Below are 20604 nucleotides of genomic sequence, written 5' to 3'. Positions count from 1 at the left end.
AAATAATACGTCGGTCAGCATTAATTTTCATAACCCCAGTAGTAGGACCAAACAGCAGTATAACTTTATTTCCCACTATGGCTGTATTAAATTCCAATGTAATTCTTAAATTCCCTGTCGCTTCCAAGGAAACTGTACCCTTTATTTCTTCTGGTAATAAATTAAAGACCAGCAGAGTTTGTCCTTTAACGAACGATTCGTAGGACAAAATATTATCTACATTAAATCCTACAGCATTCAGGACCGTATAATATAATTTCGAACATTTATGGGGGAAATCACACGTGATGTTAAATAAACTCGTGCCGTTCACCGAGATATATACGTTGCTCAAGGCGGAATTGTTGAAATACAATGGGTTTAAGGTATAATCTCCAGAAATGGCTTCCATATCAATAATAGCCATGTATAATTTCTCAGGGATCACTCCACCCCAGGGCTGGTCCATAGTTAATGATTTTTGACCCTGCCCTAGCATATAGGTTTTAAATAGGGTTTTATCAAATATATACGTTACTGCTCCATTATTCTGGGCAAGTGCTCTGTTAATAGCTAGTAGTCCAGAAGGTAATGGGGTTAATCTATCTATCCATAAGCGGGCCATATTTATATTATATTTATAATTAGCAGTGGGTGTATCACTGCCAATAACCCATTTATCACTATTTAACTCCAAACGTATTCTTACATCTACGTTATCCAGTAAATATTCGCTAATAGATGCAATATCCAGCAGTAATTTAAAGCACGTATAAATGCCCTGTTCTTTTATATTAGCCATTTTCTCATCCTGATCTATCGTGGTCGTAGCAAAATACTGCGTATCAATTTTATTGGGTATCGTTAGCGCCTCTTTTTTATAAAAAATGCGCTAGATGCTTAAAACCATCAATTTTACTTCTGGAAAGAGTCGTTAGCAGCTTTATATACGCCCAATATGAAAATAAAGAATTACTTTCAACTACTTGTTCGTTGAAATACACCACCACTGTTTTAAAAAGTGTTTGTGATAAACCATTGGCTACAGTCACTTTTTTGCCCGAATCTATTGCGGCGTCAGCTTCTGTTAATTCTATCCCCACTTCTAGGGCTAGTGATGCCAAATCCAGGAAATGACCAGGAATGCCCGGGATTCTAAATTCTATATACGAGTCTTTAAATTTATTAATTCCTAAATTAACAGGTAAAATATCAATATTTTTCCTACTGGCTATAGTGGACTCAATCATACGTGCTGAATTAAGTTTGGGAAATCCATCTGTTACAGCCACTGTATAACTTTCCAAAGGGGATTGCAGCACCGCTCCTAGTGTAGTAGTAGTATTCATGCTGGATGCCATGAAAGGAATGAATTGCAATTTATGCAAACACGTCATTATATCTCTTATTCTTCTTATTCCGTTTTGTGAAACTGCGAATAAGTGCTAATTTGGTGGCCTTAGCCTTTCTCTTAGACTTTTTCCGCCTTTTACCACCACCTAAAATTTGACGCCCTACTCCCTTCAATGATTCGATCCCATGCTTCTTCATTGACTTTTTAAAGGAATGTTCGCCTGTTTGCATGTCTTGCAATACATTCTGACCCATACTTAAGACGGCAGGAGCAAGGGTTCTCATTAAAAATGGCGCTGCTTTACGGGCTAAACCAGTGAGGAAACTGAATATTCCACCACCTCTTATATGACTCCTATTGAATATTCTAATATCACTCAGCCCACCTCCTTTATATGAGGCAGGTGGGCTAATTAAGAATATTATTTCGTCTACAGAATGAGGGATGAAATTGACGCGCATTTTGTAGCTTGCAGATGAGTAATGAGGCTCGGAACTGTAATGTCCTTATTATATAGACCCAATTCGGGGTCGTATATGTAAAACAGCTGTTGTGCTTCCTCGTTTATCAAAATATATAGGGGTCCCATTAGGATCTGTTACTGCAATTCTTATACTATCCAGTACATTTGTATTTAGAGGTTTATATAGTTTCCTATTCGTGCTTTCACCGCCCTGCGAAGACACTACGTCCAATATATTTACTAATAAATTTCCGTACGTCGTGGGTTCAATTTTATCGCAATAAACACACAAGTAATCAATCATGCCCCTTGGTTGTGGAGGGTAGGGGCACGTGTCTGATATGGGTGTTTCATCCAAATAATTCTTGTGTACGTATATATCATAATTTTTATGCTGATCAGTTCCTAAAACCTTGCCAATACTCGCCCAAAAGATAGGGAAATCCTGCATATTGCTCGATTATCGTCATAATACAATACATTCTCATCGCTGCTCGCGGTATTGAACTTTACTCTATTGGAAATCGATCCATATTTAATATATGCATCTGCATATCTTGGGAAATACGTCTTATAGACATCAGACACAAAACTCAAATCGTTCTGTTAAAATATATGGGTAATTTCATTATTGATGGCGTATATAATTTCCTTTATGCCACCAGCAAAAATATTAGTTTTTGGTAGAAATTTGGAATGTTTGTAACTAATTCCTTTAGCATCTAGGTGCATAATTCTCACACGGATATAACTTTCCAGATCATCCGATCTTATTATGTAATATGACGAAGGCAATAATATATTCTGGAGACACATCTCGCAAGAACGTCTAGAATCCAACACGAGTTGATTATACAGTCTGTTTTCGAAAGCACTAGGTACATTATTAGGAAATAAATCTGTATTAGAAACACTAGTAGCGTAAATAACGTGGGAATCCATTGCTGGACTATAAATGAATAAACTATAAACAAAACGGAACATCTATTTATACACTCACCTTTAGTAAGCTAGCCAAGTTGCTCCTCCGCCAACTTTAGGGCGTTTAGTTTCTCCAGCAGCTGTAGTAGGAGCATACACCCGTTTTCTTCTTAGTACCACGTCATCATTAAATACTTGTTTACGAGATTCTGTATTCCTAAACATCTCTCGTGGAGTTGAGGTTAAAGAGATGAATAATTTTACCAGCGGTAATTTTTCTCGTGGGAATACAGAGCCGTGAATCGTCATTTTAGTTAAAATATCATCAATTATGTTTATTCCAGTCACTGGCATCTGCAGATTCCCATTGACGTCCCATTGCACCATCTTGCTTTCATGAAAATAATTCAACAGCGAAGTAGCATAATCATGATCTTTAGCTTTCAATTTTAAATGTACCAAATGTACTATTGAAGGATTAGCTCGTACTGAAACTGGTGCTACTGGAGTAGTTGCTGTTGATGTTGGAGCTAGTGATGGCATTACTTCTGCTTTTTTTACTTCTGGTACTTTAGCAGGTCCCTCATCGATGGATTTACGAGGTACTAGATAATATTCTTTCATTTTTATTTATTAAATAGCCTGGAAATTAAACTAGCAGCTATGGGTAATAATATACCGAGGATACTGCCTCCTTTGCGAGTCAATAAAATACGCTTTTTGTTCGAAATTGAGGGTTTCTTGCAAGCCAGCGAATGCAAGGTGTCTCTGTATTTCTTCAATTTCACTATAACTTTCTTTTTAACCGGAAGCCTATTTTTCAGAAATTTTTTGAAAATCTCTGACAAGCAATGAATATGTGGTTTTTTAAACTGAGCAATAATTTTTTTCCTGGCTGACGAATTGAGTTTGCTCAGCTAGGTCACCAACTCTCTGTACTTGTATACTAATGGCTTCTTCATATCTTCAACAAATCATCAGCATCAATCCACTGATCAAATGAAGAGTCATAGCCTTCGTACCTCACTTTATACTGTAATTTATTATTGGGTAATGTACGTTTACGTAGCACCTTCTCAATATTAAATGCAGCTGGTAAATGGGTTAGGGTTAATTCTTCCTTGTAAAACCCACCGTCAATAGGCTTGTTATTCAAATCTTGTAAAAAAAAATGGGATAGGCTGGCTTTTATCTATACGAATAATTCTGAAAAAATTTTCCGTGTTTTGTCTAGCAAAACCTTTCTTGAATGTCGATATTCTGTTGGAGGGAGTAATGCGAACTGTGTCTCCCACAGCTAGTAGCGAACTAAGACCTGCTTTAGGTTTGTCCTTACTTTTATACATGAGATTGAACTGTTTCTTTATATCTTGCGGACGAGATAAAGCATGAACGTCAACTGGAGTTCAACCACCTAACCCCTCGGTGGGGTGTTGTGTTATACGCCTTTATGATATCAGGCAATATGAGCAGATATCTCGAGGTATTGTGTGCAGTCATATATTTATAAATCTTAGTTTTCATGGTACGTATAAAGCGTTCGGCGATGGCGGCTTTTGTTTCTTGAGAAAATACGCTATACAGTCTAATATTTTTAGCTGCAAGCATTTGTTGCATATGAGAATTATAAAATTCACCTTCTCGATCTGTATTTATTTTACGTATTCCTTGGAAATATGAGGATTCCAATATATTTTTCAGAGCTTTACTCACAGTCTGTCCATCTTTGCGTTTCAGAGGTGCTACTTGCGCATACCATGAAAAAATATCGACACAGACGAGAATGTATTTAATATCATCATTATGTTTAGCTAATAATCCCATTTCTGCTAAATCACAAGCTAAATATATATGGGGTTTAGGACTCAGCACCTTTCGTCGCTGAAATTTGCGAGGTTTTAATGCATGCAAAGTGTAGGCTTTAGACGATTTCAAGTATTCTTTAACATCTGATAAAGTTATATCTGGCTTTAGCTGCTTTATACAACCTATCAACCCCCCCCCCCCCCAACCCTCCTGAGGATGCGGGGTTATAATAAATTTTATCAAGTACGTGCTCCATCTTCTAATAAAGTGATATCGGATTGTATGGTTTTAGCTGTTTTATACATTCGATATACCAACCCCCCTAACCTCCCCTTATGGTTGTTGTTGTTGTGGGGGACACATCTTATACACCCCACCCCCCTAACCTCCCCTTGTGGTTGTTGTTGTTGTGGGGGACACATCTTATACACCCCACCCCCCTAACCTCCCCTTGTGGTTGTTGTTGTTGTGGGGGACACATCTTATACACCCCACCCCCCTAACCTCCCCTTGTGGTTGTTGTTTTCATCTAGTACGTTCACCATTGGTAAACAATTTCGTATGGATGCTCGCCAACAATATTACTACGGAAGGTAATGCGTTCAGGGGTTTTCACTCCTAAATCCACCAATAAATATCCATAAGGTTTACTGATGGCTTTCTTGTAGATATCCAAAAGCTTGTTAGAATCTTGTTTTCCAAATAATTGCCGCCCTAAAGTCTCTATTTGAGCTAAATCTCTAGATTTCACTAATATGAAATGGGAGGCATTTAAACTTATACTTCTAGCATATTTCCCAGAGAAAAATATATTTTGGGTAATTAATATACACGAAAAAGCGAGATGTCTGCCTTTAGTGAAGATATCAGACACAATTTTGGAATTGGCAGATTCGATGAACAAGTCATCGATAATAATTAAAATAGGTGAATCGCCTGTACGTTCATCTAAAGGGTTGATAATTTCAGGATGAGCTATTATTTTCTTGTTAATTACTGGATCATCTAGCAATGCTTTGTAACTGCCGCCGCATATAATAATACTGGAGAATTTCAGATGGTATTTTGGTACGAGTTTAGTGCACAAATGAGATTTTCCGCCATTAGAAAATCCTGCAATGATTATTCTGCTAGGTTCATTGAAAATATCAAGTTGTTCTTCAGTGATAGGTGAACTATCCATGACTCGTGTTGGGTTTGTACTGACATAAATATGATAAGGACCTTATATATAAACATGGGAGGTTTTATAAAATCATCAAAGTATACATTTCATATTTTTTATTTTTGCATAGAACATTTTCAAAACATAGGTTAGGGGGGTACGTTTTATAAAAACATCAAAGTAAACATTTCACAATTTTTATTTTTTATATACAACAGAACATTTTCAACATAGATATACAACAGAACATTTTCAGCATAGGTTAAGGGAGACTGCATTTCAGAACATCAGTGATGAGTCAGGGGCCCCGCAATTTTTCAAACATCAATGTTAGGTTAGGGGAGGTAGCAATTTTCAAACACAAATATAGGTTAGGTAGCAATTTTCAAACACAAAGATAGGTTAGGGGAGGTAGCAATTTTCAAACACAAAAGATAGGTTAGGGGATGTAGCAATTTTCAAACACAAAAGATAGGTTAGGGGAGGTAGCGATTTTCAAACACAAGAGATAGGTTAGGGGAGGTTGCAAATTTTCTATCACCAATTTCTTCAGTCACTAATTGTGAGGATACGTTTTGTTCACCAGTGCATCGCGTTTTCCCCCACATATTGAATATGGGATGGAATCCACGTCTCACAGGACGTGCAGCAGCAGCAGGTGCAATTACATCCTCCTCCTCATTCTCTTCTTCATGTATTTCTGCTCGAGGTATATCAGGGTGTCCATACGCCAAAGACTGTGTCCATATGCCCGAAACGCTTTGTGTAATAGTGGCTTTAGGCATTGTATGTACTCGCTCTATCTATAAATCCATCAATCTTTGTAAAATCTCTTGTATGTATGTACCTTACCTAAATAAACATTTATTTATTTATATTTGCTGTGTAGGACTCAGTACATAACGTTTATCGTCAAAGGCGGACAATCCACGTTTTGTAGTGAGACAGGTACACATACGGCCTTTAACATTCCTAATAGATCTGGATTGGAACCTCTGCCCAATATTTAACTCCAAAGCACTTCGGAAAACTGCATGAGTGAGTTCAGACTGATGATAAGTGGGAATTCCTTTACAACGACAGATCTGAACCTGATCTTGAGTGAGAATTGAGTACATTTTAGGCTTCAATGCAATGAGTTCCTTGATAATTTTGGCTCCAACTTCCGATTTTAACAAACCCAGTTAAACTTTGCGCGAGTCATCAAAATAGGGATTTTCAGGAGGGAAATTGCTGAAATCCATATGCTGAGACAAAGGCAGTTTATTCAATTCCTCAAAAGCATTTGGACAGGTCAATTCAATCAAATACGAATCTGTATCCGTATACAGCAATCTAGCTTTGTCTCCATAATGAACTTTGACCGTATTATACCAAAAATCATATAGAATCCTTTTAGCTATTTGCAGGATCTGGAACCCCAAATAGGTTGGTGTATTGACTTTAAGTGATTGTTTCTTAACTGTACAAATGACTGTCTTCGCTCAACAAAATGCTCCGTTTGAAGAACGGATTGCGTGCAAGCTTTTGGAATTTGTCTCGATATGTAACTAGATAATGGTGATCACAATATTTACTCACATTTGTCAAACTCTTGCTGTAAATTGCATTTGATACCAGCTTGAAAGCTTTACCCTTAATGGCGCAAGGTGTATTCGAACGTTCACGAGCATTTGTTTCGACAAATTCCTTAAGGTACTTGATTTGTTGGAATTCATAAACTGCATTTACCTTAGCTACTTCTAATCCCAATTTCATCAGCATCTGAAGCAAATCCATACTGACCAAGTAATCTTTTTGAGGGAGATGTGAGGCAATTAATTTATTGTTTTTCTTGGTGAGTTTGCGATCTTCGGTATTTAAAATCCGTTTGCTATAATCGGACAGAAGATCAGTAGAAATATTAGCGTGTGACAGGGTTAAGGGTAAGTCATCTGTGTATCGAGCCACCTCAGGTGCGACATGCCTAGTATCACACATGACCCAAACCCCTTATCCCCATCACATGCAATATTTTCCAATCCCTGTTGGAGCCAATCATCGCATTCGGCAGCAGATAATTTACGGATCCCGCCTTGAGGAAGCAGTTCTGTCATACAGGTGGCGTATAGGCCATTAAGATCTAAATACAGAATATATTTATCAGTACTAGAAGGATCAGCACCCGTATGCTCATTTTGTACTCTTGTGTGTTGCCGCACAACAGAGGTAAATCCGTTTCTTAGATTTCTGCGCAATACGTCGTACAAATGGGGATTGGAAATAGAGTCCAAGACAACTTGACTCTTAAACAAGAAAGCGTCCCATGCAAAACTAGATAACGAGACATAGTGAGTGATGTCTAACATGTACAGCTCAAGCATAGTCTTGCGCCATACAGTAAACAAATCACACAATAGTCCAGTATCTACTTTCAAATAGACCTTCAAATAATCCCCAATGGTCTTGCATTCCGCTAATCTAAAGACTTCTTTAGCCTGTGTATAATCGGTCTCGCTTATGGCCTCGTGTTTTAAACTATTGTAGAAGGCTTCGGGAGGAGGAAGAGCCGGTTCATTTAATTTCTCCAAAGATGAAATACAATCATGGCAGAATACCTGTTTGCCTGTCTTTAATAAATGGTGGGCGGCTGCAGGGACGTCATCTAGCATAACTGAGGTGTAAGTGGTGGGTTTACCTTCCTTGATATGTTCTTTAGCTAGTTTTTCAAGCCCACTATTTAGTAAAGCCAGACTATCCATAAACCGAAGTTTACCGATATCTACTTTCATGAACTTAAATCCATCTTTGGAGGCAATATCAATTTTACGGTTCGGGAGGTTAGACAATTCATTTAAAATTACCCCGAGGTCATAAGCCGCATTGCGAGAGAATGTATACAAATATTTATATGAATTTCTGCATAACATGTTACACCTACGACAATAGGCTGCAAGATAATTAGTAAATTCAATAGCATGATCATGATGACGGTGATTGTCTTTATCTGATTTAAATGGCCTATAGCACATTTCACATGTGGTTTGCCGTCTATAGGCTTGTCAATGTTCACGTGTCATAGATATTTTGTATGTAGGCATGGTAGATTTGATTTTCTTCCATGCTTTCTCCAAAGTATCTATGAAATGATTCACAGGGTCATCCCCCATATACGTTAATTTCTCTACTACCTCCAATTCCCTGTTGATGATGATAAGAGCATATGCCACGGCTTTGTGACGCTTCTCGATCATACCTTGGGGATTGGAGGGGTCCAACAACCACTCGAAATCATAATATGCCGTATGTGAGGGCCCATAGGCACGACCGTAATTTTTTAACTTGATTTTATGACCTTCAGGGTAAAATTTCAATGTTTGTTTAACTTCGCATGACTCTTCATGATCCCGCATCGCATCAGGTGACAAATGAATTAAACATGAATGACAGTAAATATGATTGTTTGGTATTCTGCTAGAATTACTACGCATGTTACAAACATACTGATTGAAATATTTAATGAGCACGAGATGCTGATCCTCCAACATGAGCAATGGTACTTTACGAGCGGAATGTTCCCTGCCTTTTCTAGCTAAGGTAATATGGTACCTATTATCTTCACGAGTGAGCACATAGATATATATACTTAATTTATTTATACTTTCAATTTTATTGATGTTATCGTACGTTATGGGAATTTCGATATCCTCACTCCAGCGGACAAATCTAAGACACCACCTGACAGACTTGGAACGCCTGCCAATGTTGTGTAATGTCATCCCCTGAGCAAGACATATATATGCCGCCAAACACTGGATTAAACAAGCATTTTGTTCCCTTTAGGGTTAAAAATAAGTTGTTTACCACGCAATCTATCTGGATACGGCACGTATTCCCCAAGACGAATGGGATGCTGAACAGCTATAGAATTGATATAAAAACCAGAAATGCTCTGTATACCTAGACTCAAACCTTCTGTCTCGGCAAAGAACTCTTCTAACATATTATCCAATTCAGCAATCCATTGATCTATGACAACACTAGCCTCATGCCTAGATACAGTGCGTTGCTCGGCCCTTATAGGTAACTCTCCCTCAAAATCAGGTTCATTTTCTTGATTAAGCCGTTGTAAATTAAAAGAAAAATCCGTGTATATCAAGAGGGCAGGAGGGAAATTGGGGTGAACGGCATCAAATAAGGATTCTATTTGCTGAATAAAATAATTGTGATATATAGTCAAATAATGGGCTGGATCTCCTTGGGCATGATCTGGGATGCTATATGAATGGCGTATGTACCCCCCATTGAAATTATTGATCACTTCAAGCACTTCGGGTTGAGGAGGAAGCAAAACATCTACCTGTTGTTGCTGCTACTGTTCCTGAGGTGGTGGTGGCGAATTGGCGATAGGCTGGCTGGCATCCATATCAGAATCTGCTTCCAAAACTAGATGCAGGGAGTCCTCATCAGCTTCTAGATGACTCCCTAGAACAAAAAGAATTGTGATTTTAATAACAAAAATAAATTTAACACTTTCGCGCCCCACGGTCGTAAATAGGAATGTTCATAAAAATAAATAATGCAAGGTTATGGGAATAATCATTGAGGATATTACATACAAATTGGACTGTTCCTGTTGCTATCTTCTAATGGCGGTGTATGAGCTTGACTAGTGCTAGGCTCTCCCCCTCCTCCTCCACGAGGATATTCCTCCACTATCTGCCCAACTAACGACCCTAAAAATATGGAATTATATTAATATACATAAACAAAATAGAAAATTAGTAATGTCAGTATTGTAACTGTCAAATAATGGTTAAGTAGCGGCAGAAAATAAGAGACTCACTTTTAGATTTTTCCCGTTGAGGCGGAGAAGTTGTTATATCCTCAGAACCCGAACTGGTTGAAGACTCTGTATCCTCATCCTCCAAATACAGACAAACTGGACACGGTTCAGGAATATATCCTGTAGATTAAAAAAAATAATAATTTGATTGAGAATTCTATATAATGTATGTGAATAAAAATATGACTGCTATTACTGGCAAGTAAATGTCACAAGTAATAATAATAATAATATTAAAAATAATAATAATATCAATAATAGTAATAATAATAATAATAATAATAATAATAATAATAATAATAATAATATTTTCGATTGGCACAAAACACTTTGGAACAGTTGATGCAGACCTTAGCATAATGCCCACGAGGGTTATCATTACACAGGGGACAGCATAACGTACACTCACGACGCAAGTTAGCAGTATAGGAAATATTGCATTCTTTACACTTTACACTACACAGATGCAATTTCCCCTGCTTTGGCCTATTGCAGAAAGGACAAGTTTCCATTGTTGCGTATTGGCGTTATAAATAATGCAGAAGTTTGATGAAATGTCAAGGAGCGTTGCTGGCTTCCTGTGCTGCCTAAGCAACCTGTCCTCTTAAAAAGAACGTCAACATTTGCCGTTTGACTCTACGGCTGTTTTTGGACGTTATTTTGTGTAAAACTACGTCTATTTTCGCTTCCATGGACTATCTCTTGTTATACAATGAAATACCACACTCTTATTATTCTATAACTCACTGACTATGCTCTGATATTTGTTCTTCAAGTAAAAATATATATATTTTTGCCTTAATTAGGCCATAATCCAGAAAATTCCAGCCTATCGATCTTTATATTTAGGAAAACATCTAATAAATTTGGATATGAATTTTTCGTTCGCCGACAGTTGCCTGTTACTATTTAACCCTCTATGCTTTAATGTCGCTGGTCATTGTGACTTTCCCAGGATTTATATATGTTTTGTAGTAGCATTTAGTCAGACTACAGTAATTTAACTAATGGGAAACCTCTATAGTTGTCGTAAATTAATAATAATCATTTATCAAATAATAAATTAGCAAACATATGCAACATTTTATGTTACGACTTTTCGGGTAGGCCGTTCTGTTTGTTTACAACCCCAATGGTTCAAAATACACAATACTTTTAATATATAAGTGACTAAGTATGCTCTAATATATGGTCCTCAATGAAAATTATCGTTTTTTTTTGTTAATTTGTCCATAATGAATAAGATTCCTTACTGTTGATCTTTATATTAAGAAAAATATCTAAACAAATTGGTATTGTGTTTTCGTTCAGATAAAGTTTCCAGATACTATTTCCTAGTTATCAATTAATGTAGGTGGTTATTTTAATTCGCGGCTACCAGGGGCTTTCTCCCATTATACAATATAAATGTACTCACTAACTATTCTCTGGTATCTGTTCTTCAAGTAAAATTACCTATTTTTTTGTTTAATTAGTCCATAATTCATAAAATTCCTTCAGGTCGATCTTTATATTTAGAAAAACATCTAATCAATTTGGAATTTAATTTTTCGTTCACCTACAGTTACCTGCTATTATTTCATTGTTATATTTTATGTCGCTGGTCATTACAATTTTCCAAGAATTTAAACAGCTAAACAGCAAATAGCATCTTGTTAGAGTACAGGAATTTACCTATGGAGAACCTCGATAGCTGCCGAATATTATTAATGATTATATATGTAATTTAAAATAATGAATTATATACCATTTCTTATGTTACGTCTTTGGCGGGTAGGCCGTTCTGCGGGTTTACAACCGAATTGTTTAAAAATCACACTATTTTAAATGTATGAGTCACTAGTATGCTCTGATATATGTTCTGCAATGAAAATAAAGATTGTTTTGTTGTTAATTACTCCATAAATGTGTAATGTGTTAATTCAGTCTAAAATCTTTTTGCAACGTTTATATGCGATATACGTAGCTGGAAACTACCTAATATTTAAAAATAATAGTTACAACATTCTATTAATATATAATGTTGAAATAAATATCACATAAAGTCTGTATATCTGTTTTTAGATGTCTTATAAATCTTCTTTTAAAATAGTATTAATGATTTTTATGAATCTTGAGTAAAAATTATGTTAATTATTATTAATCTAATTGTTATTATTTTAAGTAAAAGAATTGCAAGTATTCGCATAACCACGGGATCTCTGTTTGTGTATGAATGCACGGATTTGTTTTTGTTATGAGAGGGACGCCTTAGAAAGCATGGTGTAGGCCACCTGTGGCTCGCATCCGATCCCACGATCGTCGTCGCCCCTAAATCAACACAACAGGTATTTAGTATTTACGATTATAATAAGTAATATTTCTTTTATAATAATATTGCAGCAGGTGGTGTAGTGGTAGGACACTCGCCTGGCGTTCCGCGAGCGCTATGTCATGGGTTCGTATCCTGGCCGGGGAGGATTTACTGGGCGCAATTCCTTAACTGTAGCCTCTGTTTAACGCAACAGTAAAATGTGTACTTGGATGAAAAAACGATTCCTCGCGGCGGGGATCGTATTCCTGGGACCTGCCCGAAACGCTACTCATACTAGTGGCTGTACAAGAATGTAACAACTCTTGTATATATCTCAGGTTAGGGGCTAGGCATTTACACTCTTAGGTCAGCAAACTAGCTAGAAGGTTAGACTATTAGACTCCACTGGTCAATCGGGGCCCTGCATGACTCAGCTTATCCTAACCTAGCCCAGCTTAAACCATCTTAGCATAGTTCATTCTAGCTGTGCATAGTGCTTGCACAGCCTTGCTTATCCTAGTTTACCTCTTCCTAGCCTACCGTAGCCAAGCCTATCCCAGTATACCCTTACCTAGTCTTGCCTAGCCTAACCCTGCCTTGCTTTTAAACATGACCAGTCCTTCCTACCCTAGCCAAGCCCTGACCAGCTTAGCCAAGCCAATCCCTGCCTAGATTTAGCATAGCCTTGCCTTTTTATTAATATATAGAGGGTACCACCTCTGGTTGAGTATGTAGGAACCCTCCACTTATAGGGTTGAGGGTTCCATATATATATATATATATATATATATGTCGTACCTAGTAGCCAGAACGCACTTCTCGGCCTACTATGCAAGGCCTGATTTGCCTAATAAGCCAAGTTTTCCTGAATTATTATATTTTCTCAATTTTTTTTCTTATGAGATGATAAAGCTACCCATTTCATTATGTATGAGGTCAATATTTTTTTATTGGAGTTAAAATTAACGTAGATATATGACCAAACCTAACCAACCCTACCTAACCTAACCTAACTATCTTTTTAGGTTAGGTTAGGTTAGGTAGCTGAAAAAGTTAGGTTACGTTTGGTTAGGTAGGTTAGGTAGTCGAAAAACAATTAATTCATGAAAACTTGGCTTATTAGGCAAATCAGGCCTTGCATAGTAGGCAGAGAAGTGCGTTCTGGCTATTAGGTACGACATACATATATATATATATATATATATATATATATATATATATATATATATATATATATATATAATATAAATAATGTGTGTGTAAACATGCCACGTGTGTGTAAATCACAAAAATGAACACTTGATGAAAAATGTGAGTGTCAGACCACGGAGGAAGAATTGAAACAGGAATTTCCTTAAGTACTTTCATATATTAATACATCTTCAGAAGGAATAATTTTTTATATAAATTAAATTAAAAAAAATCATTCCTCCATCGTCTGACACTCATATATACATATAATATATATATATATATATATATATATATATATATATATATATATATATATATATATATATATATATATATATATATATATATATATATATATAATGTGTGTGTGTGTGTACTCACCTAGTTGTGCTTGCGGTGGTTGAGCTCTGGCTCTTTGTCCCGTATGTATGTATTCATATATATATATATTTATATATATATATATATATATATATATATATATATATATATATATATATATATATATATATATATATATATATATATATGCGAACAAGCCTGAATGGTCCCCAGGACAATATGCAACTGAAAACTCACACCCCAGAAGTGACTCGAACCCATACTGCCAGGAGCAACGCAACTGGTATGTACAGGGACGCCTTAATCCGCTTGACCATCACGACCAGACATAAGGAAGTGATAGCCGAGGCTATTTGACCCACTTCCCCGCTGGCACTTGGATGGTAATCTTGGGCATAGCATTTTATCAAATAACGTCATTTTTGGGGCAACACGTGAGGAACACAAATGCGAACAAGCCTGAATGGTCCCCAGGACAATATGCAATTGAAAACTCACACCCCAGAAGTGACTCGAACCCAATACTGCCAGGAGCAACGCAACTGGTATGTACAGGGACGCCTTAATCCGCTTGACCATCACGACCAGACATAAGGAAGTGATAGCCGAGGCTATTTGACCCACTTCCCCGCTGGCACTCGGATGGTAATCTTGGGCATAGCATATGGGTTCAAGTCACTTCTGGGGTGTGAGTTTTCAGTTATATATATATATATATATATATATATATATATATATATATATATATATATATATATATATATATAATATTTTATATATCCTGCCTGAAATGCTGCGTGTACTAGTGGCTTTACAAGATAGTTCTTATAAAGATAGCATTTTGTGGTTATTCTCTATATCTGGTTCACCTAACAGTAAATAAGTACCTGGGAGTTAGACAGCTGCTATGGGCTGCTTCCTAGGGATGTGTGTGTGTGTTTGTATTCATGTTGAATTTTACAAAGTAGGAAGAGATGTTTGTAAAAAAAAAAATCAAATATTTTTGAAAGTATAAGTAGATTTGATATTTGTCTCTAATTGTTTATTTCTGCTGTCTCGCCTCCTTTATAAAATGGCATCATTCTTGTTTTTTTAAGGATATCAGGAAAAGTAAGGCACTCCAGAGATTTGTTGACTCCTTCCTAGTGTTGCCTAGCCCAGCCCTGCCTAGAGAAGGCAGGCTGGGCAGCCTAGCCTCACGCAGCTTAGCCCCAACCTACATGTAGCATCCCAGTCCATCCTAAGTGATCATTACCTTACTGGCTGTGTTTTCTCTTCAGCCCTGAATGTAATGTGGTGGAACATAAGCAGATACATATCAGGTCTTAGAGAATCTGTACTTCATACATTTCTTAATAATGTCTCACAAATATTTAAATAATTAAACAAAAATTGTATAATAACTTCATATTATTCTTGCAATTTATTTTTTCATTTTTTTTTATACAAAATTTACATTTTAAAAGATTACCTCTATTTTTAGATTGATGACTTGAAGACTACAGTGCCATCCACAGCAAATCATGGTCTTAAAATATCTCCTAGCAATGACGAGACAAATTTTCACAGAGATCAAATTTTTGCTAAGCAGTAGTCACAGGTAAATATATATTATATATATAATATTATATATATAAAATTAACTACTTCATTGCTCAAAGCACCTTTAGACATTCTGAGAGTTGTGCTATTTTATTAAAAAATTAATTAGGTTATATTTTAATGTTTTGTAATGTTTTCATTACTTTTTTTGTTTTGAAATATAAATTGTTGAGTTTTGAAACATTTTGACATTAACTATACCTGAATATTTATAAACAAAAAAATACCAGAACTATGTCCTTGACAATTGCACTAAGAAGTCTTTGCCAAAATCAGGTGCTCAGTGCAGTAGTTAAAAACTTAAAAGTTGTACCACCTCTGTTGCAAGATTAGGGACCCATAGCCTCAGAGAAGAAAATAGAGAGTACTCAGAGAAGGCCTTGAATAATAGGCAGGCTGTTTGTGTGTGTTTCGACGGTAAGCTTGCTGACACCAAATGTAGTTACCTAAGTGTAGTTACAGGATTAGAGCTACGCTCGTGGTGTCCCGTCTACCCAGCACTCTTTGTCACATAATGCTTTGAAACTACTGACGGTCTTGGCCGCCACCACCTTCTCACTTAACTTGTTCCAACCGTGTACCACTCTGTATGCGAAAGGAAATTTTTGTATATTTCTTTGGCATCTTTGTTTAGTTAGTTTAAATCTATGACCTTTTGTTCTTGAAGTTCCAGGTCTCGGGAAATCTTCCCTATCGATTTTATCAATTCCTGTTACTATTTTGTACATAGTGATTTTATCACCTCTTTTTGTTGTCTTCTAGTTTTGGCATATTTAATGCCTCTGACCTCTCCACATAGCTCTTGCCCTTTAGTTCTGGGAGCCACTTAGTAGCATGTCTTTGCACCTTTTCCAGTTTGTTGATGTGCTTCTTAAGATATGGGCACCAAACAACCGCTGCATATTCTAGCCTTGGCCGAACAAAACTCGTGAACATTTTCTTTAGTATTTCGCCATCCATGTATTTAAACGAAATTCTGAAGTTAGAAAGCGTGGCATGGGCTCCTCACACAACGTAATTTATGTGGGCCTCAAGTGATAGTTTTCTATCTAGAATCAACCCTAGACCTCTTTCTTTTATCAGAATTATATAAAGATTTCTCACATAATTTGTAGGTTGTGTGGGATCTATGTTCTATTCCACATTCCATAACATGGCATTTATTCACATTAAATTTCATTTGCCAAGTGGTGCTCCATATACTTATTTTGTCCAGGTCTTCTTGAAGGGCATGACAATCATCTAAATTTCTTATCCATCCCATTATCTTAGCATCATCAGCAAACATGTTTATATAATTCTGTATTCCAACTGGTAGATCATTTATGTAGACAATGAACATTTCTGGTGCATGTACTGTGGTACTCCACTTGTGACACTTCTCCAGTCCGATTGCCTCTGATTACTGCCCTCATTTTTCTATCAGTCAGAAAATTTTTCATCCATGTTAGAAGCTTACCTGTCACCCATCCAAAATTTTCTAGTTTCCAGAACAACCTCTTATGTGGAACTCTGTCGAAAGCCTTTTTTATGTCTAGATAGATGCAGTCAACCCAACTACCTTTTTCCTTTAAAATCTCTGTGGCTCAATCATAGAAACTGAGTAAATTCGATACACAGGATCTTCCAGATCGAAAACAATACTGTCTGTGTGATATTATATAATTTCTCTCCAGGTGTTCTACCCATTTAGTTTTTATTATTTTTTTTTTGTTTTCAATCCTTTCACTGTTACACTTGTCAATGATTCAGGTCTATAACTGAGAGAGGTGGGGTCTTCCCTGTTGCCACTTTTGTAGATTGGAACTATGTTAGCCTTTTTCCACATGTTTGCTATGACTCCTATACACAGGGATGCCTGAAAGATCAGGTGAAGTGGAAGGCTGAGCTCAGATGCACATTTTCTCAGAACCCATGGTGAAACTCCATCTGGACCAACTGCTTTGTTCTTACTTAGCTACTTTAGCATATTTTCCACTTCATCTCTAGACACCTCTATATGCTCTATGATGTTCTCAGAAATTCTTATTGTGTCTGGTTCTCTTAAGATTTCATTTTGTATAAACACACTTTGGAACTTTTGGTTTAATGTTTCACACATTGCATTATCATTTTCTGTGAATCTGTTTCCTATTTTCAACCTCTGGATATTATCCTTTACCTGCAATTTGTTGTTTATGAATTTGTAGAATAGGCCCAGTTCTGTTTTACATTTATCCATTATCCCTTTTTAAAAATTTCTTTCTGCCTCTCCCCTTACTGCTGTATAGTTGTTTCTCGCATTTTTGTATCGCTGGTATGATTGGGGGTTTGGCTTCTTTCTATTTTGATACCTGCTTGATGGGGTTCTGCTCTTCTACTCCCCAAGCCCGGCCCGAGGCCAGGCTCGACTTGTGAGAGTTTGGTCCACCAGGCTGTTGCTTGGAGCGGCCCGCAGGGCCACATACCCACAACATCCCGGCTGATCCGGAACTTCTCTTAGAAAACAGTCCAGTTTTCTCCTGAAGATGTCTACGGTTGTTCCGGCAGGAACAACCGTGCAACCGTGCTCTGAAGGGGAAAGTGAATACTGAGCAGTACTCGAGACGGGACAACATAAGTGACTTGAAGAGTACAACCATTGTGGTGGGATCCCTGGATTTGAAAGTTCTCATAATCCATCCGATCATTTTTCTGGCCGACACAATATTTGCTTGGTTATGCTCCCTAAACATTAGATCGTCGGACATCATTATTCCCAAATCCTTGACATGCTGTTTTTCTACTATGGGAAGATTCGATTGTGTTTTGTACCCTGTATTATGTTTCAGATCCTCATTTTTGCCATACCTGAAATTTATCACTGTTAAACATCATGTTATTTTCTGCTGCCCAATCGAAAACTTTGTTGACATCTGCTTGTAGTTTTTCAATGTCTTTCATTCCATTTTTATGTCTTTTGGTCTGTGGCCCTCTCTCAATTTCTGTTGAACCAATCCTGTTTTCTGGCCCTGCATCTCTGTTTTGGTATGAATGTTTGTGTGCCTTCATTGTATATTTTGCAAAATTTAGCATACATTTAATTTACTTCCCTGTCTAGCAACAAGTCTGCCTAATTACTTATTAAAAAAAAATTGAAGTTCCCCATAGTGACCTCTCTCTCTTGAAATCAAGTTTATCAACTGTTTCAATGTCCCCATTTTCTGTGTGTGTGTGTTTGGAGGCTAAGCTTGCTGATACCATGTGTGTGTGTGTTTGGAGGCTAAGCTTGCTGACACCATGTGTGTGTGTGTGTGTTTGGAGTCTAAGCTTGCTGATACCATGTGTGTGTGTGTGTGTTTGGAGGCTAAGCTTGCTGATACCATGTGTGTGTGTGTGTGTGTGTTTAGAGGCTAAGCTTGCTGATACCATGTGTGTGTGTGTATTTGGAGGCTAAGCTTGCTGATACCATTTGTGTGTGTGTGTGTTTAGAGGCTAAGCTTGCTGATATCATGTGTGTATTTGGAGGCTAAGCTTGCTGATACCATGTGTGTGTGTGTTTGGAGGCTAAGCTTGCTGATACCATGTGTGTGTGTGTGTTTGGAGGCTAAGTTTGCTGATACCATGTGTGTGTGTGTGTTTGGAGGCTAAGTTTGCTAACACCTTGTGTGTACTCATCTGTTTAAATAAAAATAGGGGTGTGTACCACCTCTGGTGCAATTGTAGGGACCCACAGCCTTGAAGAAAATAAAGAGTATTCAGAGAAGACCTTGTGGATTCTCACTGAACACTAATCTTTTCTTCTCCTACCACCCCTCTTATTTTGTTTTATGCTGTATTCTATTATATATCATATAAATACATAGCCAAATGGCAATATTTATTATGTCTATACAAAAAGAAGACATACACTTTATTTTTTTTCTCTCCTTTGTTTCTATGTGGATTTTGTTGTGACTAATGATTCTCCTCCTTCCCATCAACAGGTCTTCCTCACTGGGCTTGCTCGGCTTTTGTGTTACTGTGAGGGTGCCATCATCGTTTACCCTTCAAGACTGACTCATGCTGGCATTGCATTTGTGGACTTCCCTTCACAGTAAACAGTCCTTCTCCATATGGTGATTGTCCAGGGCAAGCAGGGTGTGACTGCCATCTTGGAGAAGCAGGGTCTTTTAATATGAAGAATCTTCCGTCTTCTCTACTTACGCCAGCTTGTGCCGGCCTTGCATTCTTGTTACTTCATGGCCCTTGGGCCTTTTTTATTTATTTTACATAATAAATTTTTTTATTAATACCCGTGTTTCACAAGAGATCCTTAACATTTTAAGCACCAATTGTATTGACTAATGTACGTCTTGTAACCTTTAAGACATAAATAGACAAGACATAGATAAATGAGTGAATAATACTGAGTGACTAGGTTAGGGCGAGGAACATAGTACAGTGTCTGGCTTTGGAAGAATGCCTACTGTTTTAGAAACCTTATTGCCATGATCATAATCGTATGGGTTAAAAAGCATTTGTTGTCACTCCTACACTGTGGCTTGTTGAGCTTGAAACCTTTGCTCCTTGTTCGTGTTACATCTGACCTTTTGAAGAAATTGTATGAATCAATATCCTCCAAATTGTTCAGTATTTTAAAGGTTTCGCTCTATTACTCTCTCATTTGCATATATCTAAGCATATAGATTAGATATAGATT

At 37.0% G+C, this 20604-nt stretch overlaps 1 long non-coding RNA gene across 1 annotated transcript; it reads left to right on the top strand.

The window, feature by feature from the left end:
• Positions 1-12726: 12726 nt before the first annotated feature.
• LOC138371524 (uncharacterized) lies at positions 12727-20137 on the top strand. The gene is made up of 3 exons (XR_011230532.1): positions 12727-12840; positions 15826-15942; positions 19889-20137. It is a non-coding gene; the product is annotated as an uncharacterized lncRNA (long non-coding RNA).
• Positions 20138-20604: the final 467 nt, after the last annotated feature.

The sequence above is a fragment of the Procambarus clarkii genome, chromosome 36 (genome assembly GCF_040958095.1).
Source record: "Procambarus clarkii isolate CNS0578487 chromosome 36, FALCON_Pclarkii_2.0, whole genome shotgun sequence".
In the NCBI taxonomy this organism is placed as follows: Eukaryota; Metazoa; Arthropoda; class Malacostraca; order Decapoda; family Cambaridae; genus Procambarus; species Procambarus clarkii.
This window is presented reverse-complemented; position numbering and strand designations above follow the sequence as displayed.